This window comes from Schistosoma haematobium, chromosome 2 (genome assembly GCF_000699445.3).
Source record: "Schistosoma haematobium chromosome 2, whole genome shotgun sequence".
Taxonomy (NCBI): Eukaryota; Metazoa; Platyhelminthes; class Trematoda; order Strigeidida; family Schistosomatidae; genus Schistosoma; species Schistosoma haematobium.
The window spans coordinates 46,126,386-46,135,755 of NC_067197.1; positions in this window are offsets into that span (position 1 = coordinate 46,126,386).

Sequence of the window (9,370 nt, forward strand, 5' to 3'; positions counted from 1 at the left end):
AAATACGTAAAGGTTTTCACATCTTGCAAATCTTCTCCGTCAATTTTGATTGGATTGTTGCATGCTGTGTTGTATCGGAGAATCCTGCTTTTCCCTTTGTGTATATTGAGACCTGTTGCTGCTGAGGCTGCTGCCACACTGGTCGTCTTCTCCTGCATCTGTTGTTGCATTTGGGATAGAAGGGCCAGATCATCTGTGAAGTCCAGATCGTCCAACTGCATCCTAGATGTCCATTGTATCTCGTGCTTCCCTTCAGATGTTGATGTCTTCATGATCCAGTCGATCACCAGGAGAAAGAGAAAGGATGAGACTAAGCAACCTTGCCTGACACCGGTCTTCACTTCGAACGACTTTGTCAACTGTCGTCCATGCATAATTTTACAGTTTAATCCATCATAGGAATTCCGTATGATATTGACTATCTTCTGAGGCACGCCGTAGTGTCGAAGAAGCTTCCATAGTGTTGTTCTGTCCACGCTCTCCTGTAGTTAGTCGTTGTTGTCCAACTTGTGTCCAATGTGTTTCCCTGATCCCAAGTACCTCTAGGTTGTATCTCCTCATTTCTGCAGCAATTTGGAAGGCTCTCCCGGTGTCCCACATTGTACGAACATTTCATGTAACTTAATAAATGGTCGCTCTAGTTGTCAGAAGGGGCATTGGCCTCGTAACTTCCGAAGGAATTCGGCTTTCATCATGAGGCATCATAATTCTTCTAAATGAAGACCTTCTGACTCCCAGGGCAGAGTTTAAAAGGTTTGAATAATTTATTCTGGTTAGCGTTTTTTTAGCGAGGTGGTTTTCTACGGGATGGGGACGCTAACCTCATGCCCAACCCTCCTCCTTTATCCGGGCTTGGGACCGGCAGTAGCCCTCGGAGGGACTCCAGGCGGAGTTATGCACAACTACATTAGAATTTATACAATCTAACTGGTGTACGTGGGCTCCAGGATACTGAGAAACAAATGGCGTATGAACCTATTATTGGTCACCATCTACCATGGACTGCATCTCCTGACGTTACTCCACTGCCTTATGGATTAAACCTCTAGGTCAAGGTCTCGGGGTATGGCCTCCTATGCAAACCACCTGTTTCGGTTTGAGCACCCCGGCAATATCCCAGCCGTCACAAAAATCAAATGATTTATGTGACTCATATCTGCTTAATGTCTCCTTATACTAATGTTTATGTGTTTAAATCAATAAATAGATAAAACTGACATATACTTGTCATATTTGATCTAGTATATCAGCTATATTGATAAGAATCGTTGTTAGAATGGAATAATTGCACCAAGTCTACAAAATTAACAATCCTCATAGTTTTACTTCACTATTCATATGTAAATACATTCTTCCATTTTAAATCTGAGCACATAGTTCATTTTATATTTTGTTATTCTGACATGGAAATCGTGGTCGCCAAGAATATATCAAAATTTCAATCAATTGTATTAAACTTGACAGCTGATTCTGCAATATGTCAATCAATGGTGTCAGGCTTCACTGTTCCTTCGTTTCCACACCAATCACTCTATTTTCTCGTTCTCTTCTCTTTGATCTTCTTAACCTTTTACCTCTAGGTATTTCATCTTCGATTGAGGATACATACTAATTATGTCTGCCGACATCAGTAGCACGCACCACATAGTTATAGTTATACAATATACCCTTGTGGGCCAGGGTAATTTTACATTGGTTTTCAGGAAAACCAGACACCATCCAGACTTTCACGTGATAACCCAAACAGTACAGCTCAATCCCACTTCACAAGAGAACCAGATACAATATAGACTTTAACGCTACAGTCAGAATAGTACAGCTCAATCCTGTGGCGCAACCACACAGGTACCAAGCAACCTGGTGGACCATTCGCACCATTCATATATACATTCACGTCACATGTATAGTTATCCCGATCAATGATCGCGTGAATCATTTATGCACTGCATGAACAGGTCAAACTTGACCTATTTCGCTTACAGAACAGTCAAACTCATTAATGTTAGCAATGGTGACATGCCTTACAATGTCCCAATGACAATGGCGCTTAAGAACACTGAAAATCAACCACCAGTATGAATGAAATCGGTTAACCAGCAAACCAATTTTGTGCATGAACGTTCAGCAAAACTTGTCAAAGCAATGCCGAACCATCCACAATATCAATGGCGAACCTCCAGTCTCATATGAGACCTTCAGCTCTACATAGCCATATTAACTTAGCTTATAGCTTGTACTTCATACAATACATATATAGGGTAGTAAGCGAAATAGCCCAACCTGAAGCTTTAGGGCTTAAATAACGCTTAAAATCCATTGTCTGGTGTCGGAATACTATAACTAGACCATCAAGATCATTTTTATCACATATGCGAAATTTTCATTTTTCCGACTTTTCAGACCCTGAGTTAGGGGTAGTATCCTTAGCACACACCACGCTCTCAATGAATTCTGATCATCAACCAATATTTTTGATGTTGTGGTGTTTTTATTAACCATGTTACTCTTAATGAATCTGTAAGGATTATTTTAAATGTTGCCACTGGTAAGTTCTAAATGGGATTAGACATGTGTATTGGATTTCAAAGTTAGCTAACCAGTATCTGATTGTGTTATATCCCGATGAGAATAATGAATGGTAACTGATGGGATCTATTTATGAGACAATACGATACATATATTTCTACCGTATCATCGTTAAGTAAGTAAACTATGCATATTCATGTTCCTCTTATTATAAGCTTTATTTTGACCTACAGTCTGTTATTATACGATTTACCATTCTTAAGTTCTGCCCAGTCTATTCGTTACAGTCTACCACATTCACGGCCACTTTTGGCTTGATCTTGTACAAATGTTGTTTCCTATTTTATGATATGATGTAATCTGTTTAGTTTGTATATTAACCCAGTATATTTGAAATACAGAATTCATATCGTGAAGGTTGAGATTAATTTTGAGATAAGATGGTGTTTGGAGGCAGTCGACAGGAAACCCTGGACCCGGGTTTCGTGCTATTTGACACTCGTCAACAAGGTGTACCTGTAGTCTTGAGGGAGCTGGTGCTCCTTGACGGATTCGATCCCGTGTCATAAAGCTTCACAGATAGAGACGTCACCACTGGGCTATACGGGCCGCGACAGACCTCCTGTAGGACCGCGATGTAGCAATGTCGAGTCATCTAGTCTAGTGTCCACATTTCAACTTGGTCGAAAGGATTTGATCTGCACTTAGAAGGACTTGGCATACATGACGTTGATCACCATCCAGTGATCAATCAACTGTGAATCTTATTTATCTTCTCTGATGAATATATCCACTAAACTCTATATTGTTTATAACTAACTATCTAAGTAAGTAGAGTAATCTTTTCTATCTTCCATAAAGTAAATTACTAATTGATAGTTATTAATGAAGTTTTGTTCTCTGAAATGGATGATTTGATCGTAGAGCTTTCATCGTTCTTCTGAATGACATCATCAGTACAAACTTCAGGTAGAAGTAAAGTGTTCGAATTTCTCCACATATGGTTCATAGCTTGTCCAGTAGACCTCAATCATGATTGGTTCTTACTGATCTTAAACCTATCATTGTTTAATATTTAAGGTCAATAAGAACCAATCAACATCAAGTTCTACAGGACAGGATGTGAACCACATGTGGAGAAATTTGAATATTCTCAGATGGGAATGTGTATAATCCAAATTATAATTTTTGTTTAAACAAAATTAAGGATTAAATTCATTTGGTGTTGTTTGCTTTCATCTTTCCTTTGTTGTTTAGAATTGCATTTGATCAGTTTCCTGTTGCCATATTTGCATCCAGTGCTGTCTGCCTCGATATTGCTTGAAGTCACAAGCTTCATAAGCAAAGATGGATAGTGACTAGCAGTGGAATCCAGTTTGACGCACGTTTCGTCCTATTTGGAACTCATCAAACGGATGTACCTTCATCTCAAATTTGACGTTCACTCAGGAGCTTGAACACAGTACTGTCAGCTCCAAACTCCATCGCGTTATTCCAGAGTGAACATCAACTCTGAGATGCAGGTATATTATGTTGACGAGTATCAAATAGGACAAAACTTGTGTCCTGGAATCCACTACTAGTCACTATCCATCTTTGTAAATATGTAAATTTCTTTCTTATTGCACATTCAGACATTTAAAACATTTAAATGTACTTTTTGTTGTAAATAGGTTCAAGGTCATTCGTTTATTATTATTTATCTGACTTGAATGATATTTATATAAAGATGTTTAATTTTGTTTGTTGCAAAATTCAATGATCTCAAATTACATATACATACAATCATGAATTGAATAACTAACCAGATGATTTATTAAAAGTACAATGTATATTATATAGAAATAAATATGAAGTATTTACTATTGTGAATAGGGATTCTTTAGTTATTTGTTCATCAATTATGTGATTTAATTCAATTGTCACTTTATGTTATACAATAGATATATGAACTATACGATCATATTTTTCTGTATAGGTAGACTGTTCACCGAATATGAACAGTCGCAGATTTTCATCATTAAATTTAGATGACTTAAGATGGACAATATATGTTAGTTAATATCGCGTTCGAGATTGTTAGGTCCTGGGTTCAAATCTCGCAGGGGGGCGGGATAGTGGATGCGCACCGCTGAGGAGTCGCATACTGGGACGAAACGGCTGTTCAGTGCTTCCAAGTTTTCCCTATTATTTAATATTTGAGTTCATGCGCCGATTAAAGCTAGGCCACCATGGAAAACCTGGAAACACTGGATGGCCGTTTCGTCCTAGCATGGAACTCCTCAACAGTGTGTACCCACGATACTGCTCGTGGGACTCGAACCTGGGACATATCGGTCTCGCGTGCAAATGCTTCACCTTTAAAACACTGAACCGGCCGGCATCCAACGTTGTCAACGTCTACGAAATGGCGCCACCGTCTACCATTGTCTTCAGTGCGTCACCGCCTCACAATAGACCTGATTGAACTCCACTGGTCACGACTTCTCAATAGAACTCCAGGAAATACCTCTTAAAGATAGTCACTAGTGAACAGATCTTGGGTATGCACCACTGAGGAGTTCCATACTAAGACGAAACGGCCATCCAGCGCTTCCAAGTTGACCATGGTGGTCTAGCTTTCATTGACTCATGAATTCAATCATTAAACTACTAAGATCTCCACAAAACTCCCTCCTGATAATCACATGTTACTGTTAGTTGTTTTAATAATGGTTGAATACTGAGCACGAAACGTCTGTTTGGTAACCCATCTCTTCAATCCTTTCTTTTCATAATGATATCAGTATTTCATAATTTGATATTTTTACGCAAGAATCATGTTTGCTATTTAAATAAGCATCGAAATCAAATGAAAGACTATATGTTTTAAAGAATATTGTCAATAGCAGAAGGGATTCGAACCCAAGACCTTCGGTTTGGTGCATGAATATTCAGACTCTAGACCATTAAGCCGTCATTCAACATTTAAAAAATACGTATATTTATTTAAATTCTAGACATTACAAAACGATTATTTTGCAAATTATTACCAGATTTGAGATATAACTAACTTACCTACGCCTGTTACTCCTAATGGAGCATAGGCCGCCGACAAGCATTCTCCAACCCACTCTGTCCTGGGTCTTCCTTTCTAGTTCCATGCAATTTTTTTGTTCATTTTTCTCATGTCTGTCTCCATTTCTCAGCGTAATTTGTTCTTTGGTCTTCTTTCATCACTTCCATCATCATTAAAAATGGATGATAATTCCATAATATCATAAAATAATCAAAGTTGAACATCTAAACCGTTGGATACTAACTTGATGATTTGAAGATTATACACTTATGATATAGTCTGAAAGTTGTGAATTGAATACTGGACAGAGTGGTTAGTGAGTACTATACAAATTAGGACGAAACAATGATTCAATGATTCTTAGTTTGGAATAGTGATATGAAATTCAAAATCTTAACAGTTTTCATAACCATCTTACACTCAAAGAGTTTATTGAGTATATTCCTAACTTCACTTTAGTTAGTATATATCGAACATGATATATTTATCATGGCCTCATTTCTAGAATCAAAGAACACATGGAACTTAAAACAACTATCTTCAAGTCATTATCAAAGTCTGAATCTTCAATATGAACATCAAGACAGTTCTACTGTACGGAGAAAAACTTCGACAACCGCCGTAAACATCACTAAAACGAATATACGTTGACCGGATACCATCAGCGACAGCCTACAGTGAGAGAAGAGAAACCAACTTCTAAATGAAGAGGAATTTAGGAAAAGATAGCGGACGTGCATAGGACATATATTACGCAAATCATCAAACTTCATCACGAAGCAAGTACTAGCTTAGAATCCTGAGTGTTAACGGATAAAAGTGTTAACGGATACTAGGGTTCAAGCTTACGCCATACTGGATAAAAGTAAAGTATTTTGACTCTACGACGAGATTATAATTTATGAACGAACCTATCAGAATAACGATAACAGGTCTTCGATTTTGGAGCAAAAACCATTCACCCATTTGGTTAAATAGAGTTTTGGCATTATAGCTGATGTCAGCTCATGATGAAAACCCTAACAAAAACCATCAATTATAAATTATAATCTTCATTCATCAAACTGATTTATAACCCTCATTTAGAACTAGTAAGTAGGTAGACACTCTCAAGGTCACTTCGCCATCGCCGCTCAAACGTCGGCCATAAATTATAGTCTCACCAACTCTACTTAAATAACACAAACAATAGAAACTATATAATAGACTTTACAACGCATAGTTCATCTGATGTCAAATGCATCAATTAACGAGATCTACAAGTGTGTGTCGAAAATATTCCATAACACAAAGTACAAATATCCATACATTTGTCTTCTTCATCAATTAACCATCTACAAATTAATGTGAATCAATGAGTTGAACAAAATTGGAGCATATCCACTGCACAAAACTGTACAACATCATTAACATCAACAAACATAACGAATGAAAATACAACGAATAAGAGTGGACGATAATGATTGAATAGTTTTGTTACCAATCTCATTCGAGTGAGAAGGTCAGTTGACTGAGTGAGTTGTGTATATTTAATCAGAGTGTAGATATTTGTGCGAACATCTGCTGTCATTTTAGAACTGTAGTAACATCAACAAACGAATATCATCATCATCCACTTCCTTTAAACGAATACTCATTACATCATCAAACCAACAATACAATGATACATGTGTTATTCCATTCTTTACAAATACATCGAATTGTTCAATGGTCTAGATACTAAAAGTTTACACGAGACTGAATATCATGTGTTCGATTCCCACGTGCACGATCATGGATGCGCATTGCTGAAAAGTCAATTACTAGAACTTAATGGTCATCCAGTTCTTCTAAATTTTCAATGGTAGTCTAACCTTGATCGGTGGATGATCATGATTTAAGTATCATTCTTGACCTACTATAAGCTCATTTGCACACTGTGTATGTAATCTCATATGCTGATTTCCCAATGTCCAGCTAATCAGTTCATTTAGTTGGCAAATACAACCATATGAACCAATTGTACTTCATTAATTTGCTTGAAATAATCTAAACTTATGTAAATATGACAGATTGTGAAGGTAATTGATGTAAATCAGTATTGGTTAATGATTCAAAGAACTCATCTTCGATATTACTGACTACTATCAACTGACTAGATATCAAATTCATTTCTTCTTGTTTAAGATTACAATTTATGATGTACATCACATAATAAGTCCAACTAGGAAACCTACGGTAATCAGAGGAGACTGAATATCAGTATAGGGGTTGTGGAGATCAATACGTTTTTGATGGCAATGATGAACCGAATTGCCGAGGAGCCCCATAATAGGACGAAACGGCCGTCGAGTGCTTCTAGGTTTCCATTGGTAGTCTAACATCAGTCGGTTCATGATCTCAATTGGAGAATGAATAGTCGTTTTTCCATAGTTTGAATGTATTCAGAAATGTACAACCACAATTAAACAAAGGATGTAATCCAAGAACTTTAAACCTAATAGCGAATATGTTACATTTAAACGGATGAATTTGTATTTATTCAATCCTTAGTATTGCATGACTATAAACCATTGCCATCAGTGATAACTTTCACACTCCTGATATAAACTGAAGTCGACCAGTCACATTTGTTTATTGAAACTTTGGAAATCATTGCCCAACAATAATGACTATTACGGACTAACCTATCAGGTATGTAACAGATATCATTCACATCAATAGATAATACTCATGTATGATTGCTGAACCTCTGAATTGTAAATTATCAATGGTTACATATCATCAGAATGTTTTGAAGATTCAGTACATACCATAAGAGTTGAAGATGCTGACTTCAATCCTTGATGAAGAGATGAATACTACTTTCTTGGTGGATAATCAACCATTCTTCACCTATGATTAGTTCATGATGACAATATACCTTTAGAACACTATTCCTGTTTCTGTTCGTTGGAAACGTTGGATTATTTTTGGTAACATATAACTAGTGATTCTTTTCCAAGTCTTTAAAGCGTATTTATCATATACTTTGTCATATTGTGGTAAATGGTTCAATAACAATCAGTCTAGACCACCAACGTAAATGTTCTATGTTGAACGATTGGGGGCCTACTCAAGTTAGATGAAAATGGTATGACGAACCAGCTAACTTCGAAGTCACACCTCACCGTCAGCATCTAACGTAGATTACTCATTCAACGTTTCAAATTATTATGACTGCTTTGAAGACCGTATAAGACAAGGGACGTTATTACGGAAATATATTAGTAAGAATGAGTAAAGATAAGTCAATGAGACCACCACCGAATGGGCCAGTCCATGTTATATGATTAATTGGTGGGCTTTGATTGTCGTTGACTTTGACAGAAATCGATTATCTGTTCGATATTCAGTGATACAATTACCGGATGATTTGGCTAGGGTTCAGTGGCATTTCACTGGCTCTACAAGTCTATCATCTATATTTATTCACTTAAATTTCATTTGAGTCTTATCCTTTTTTCAAAAATAAATAAGGCGTTGATCAGTGTTACATTTGAAAGCTTTGAATTCATAGGAAATCTTCACAGTTACATAAGAGATAATTTCAACTTGATAACTTAGTTTAATCTTATCGAATAAGGTATACAGCTGTATTGATGTTTCAACGAGTGTGTATTTCTGCACGTACATATATCTAGAATTTAATAGTTGAATTCATGAGTCGATTTAAGTTAGACCACCATGAAAAGCCTAGAAACACTGGACTGCCGTTTCGTTCTAGTATGGGACTCCTCAACAGTGCGCATACACGATCCCGCTCTG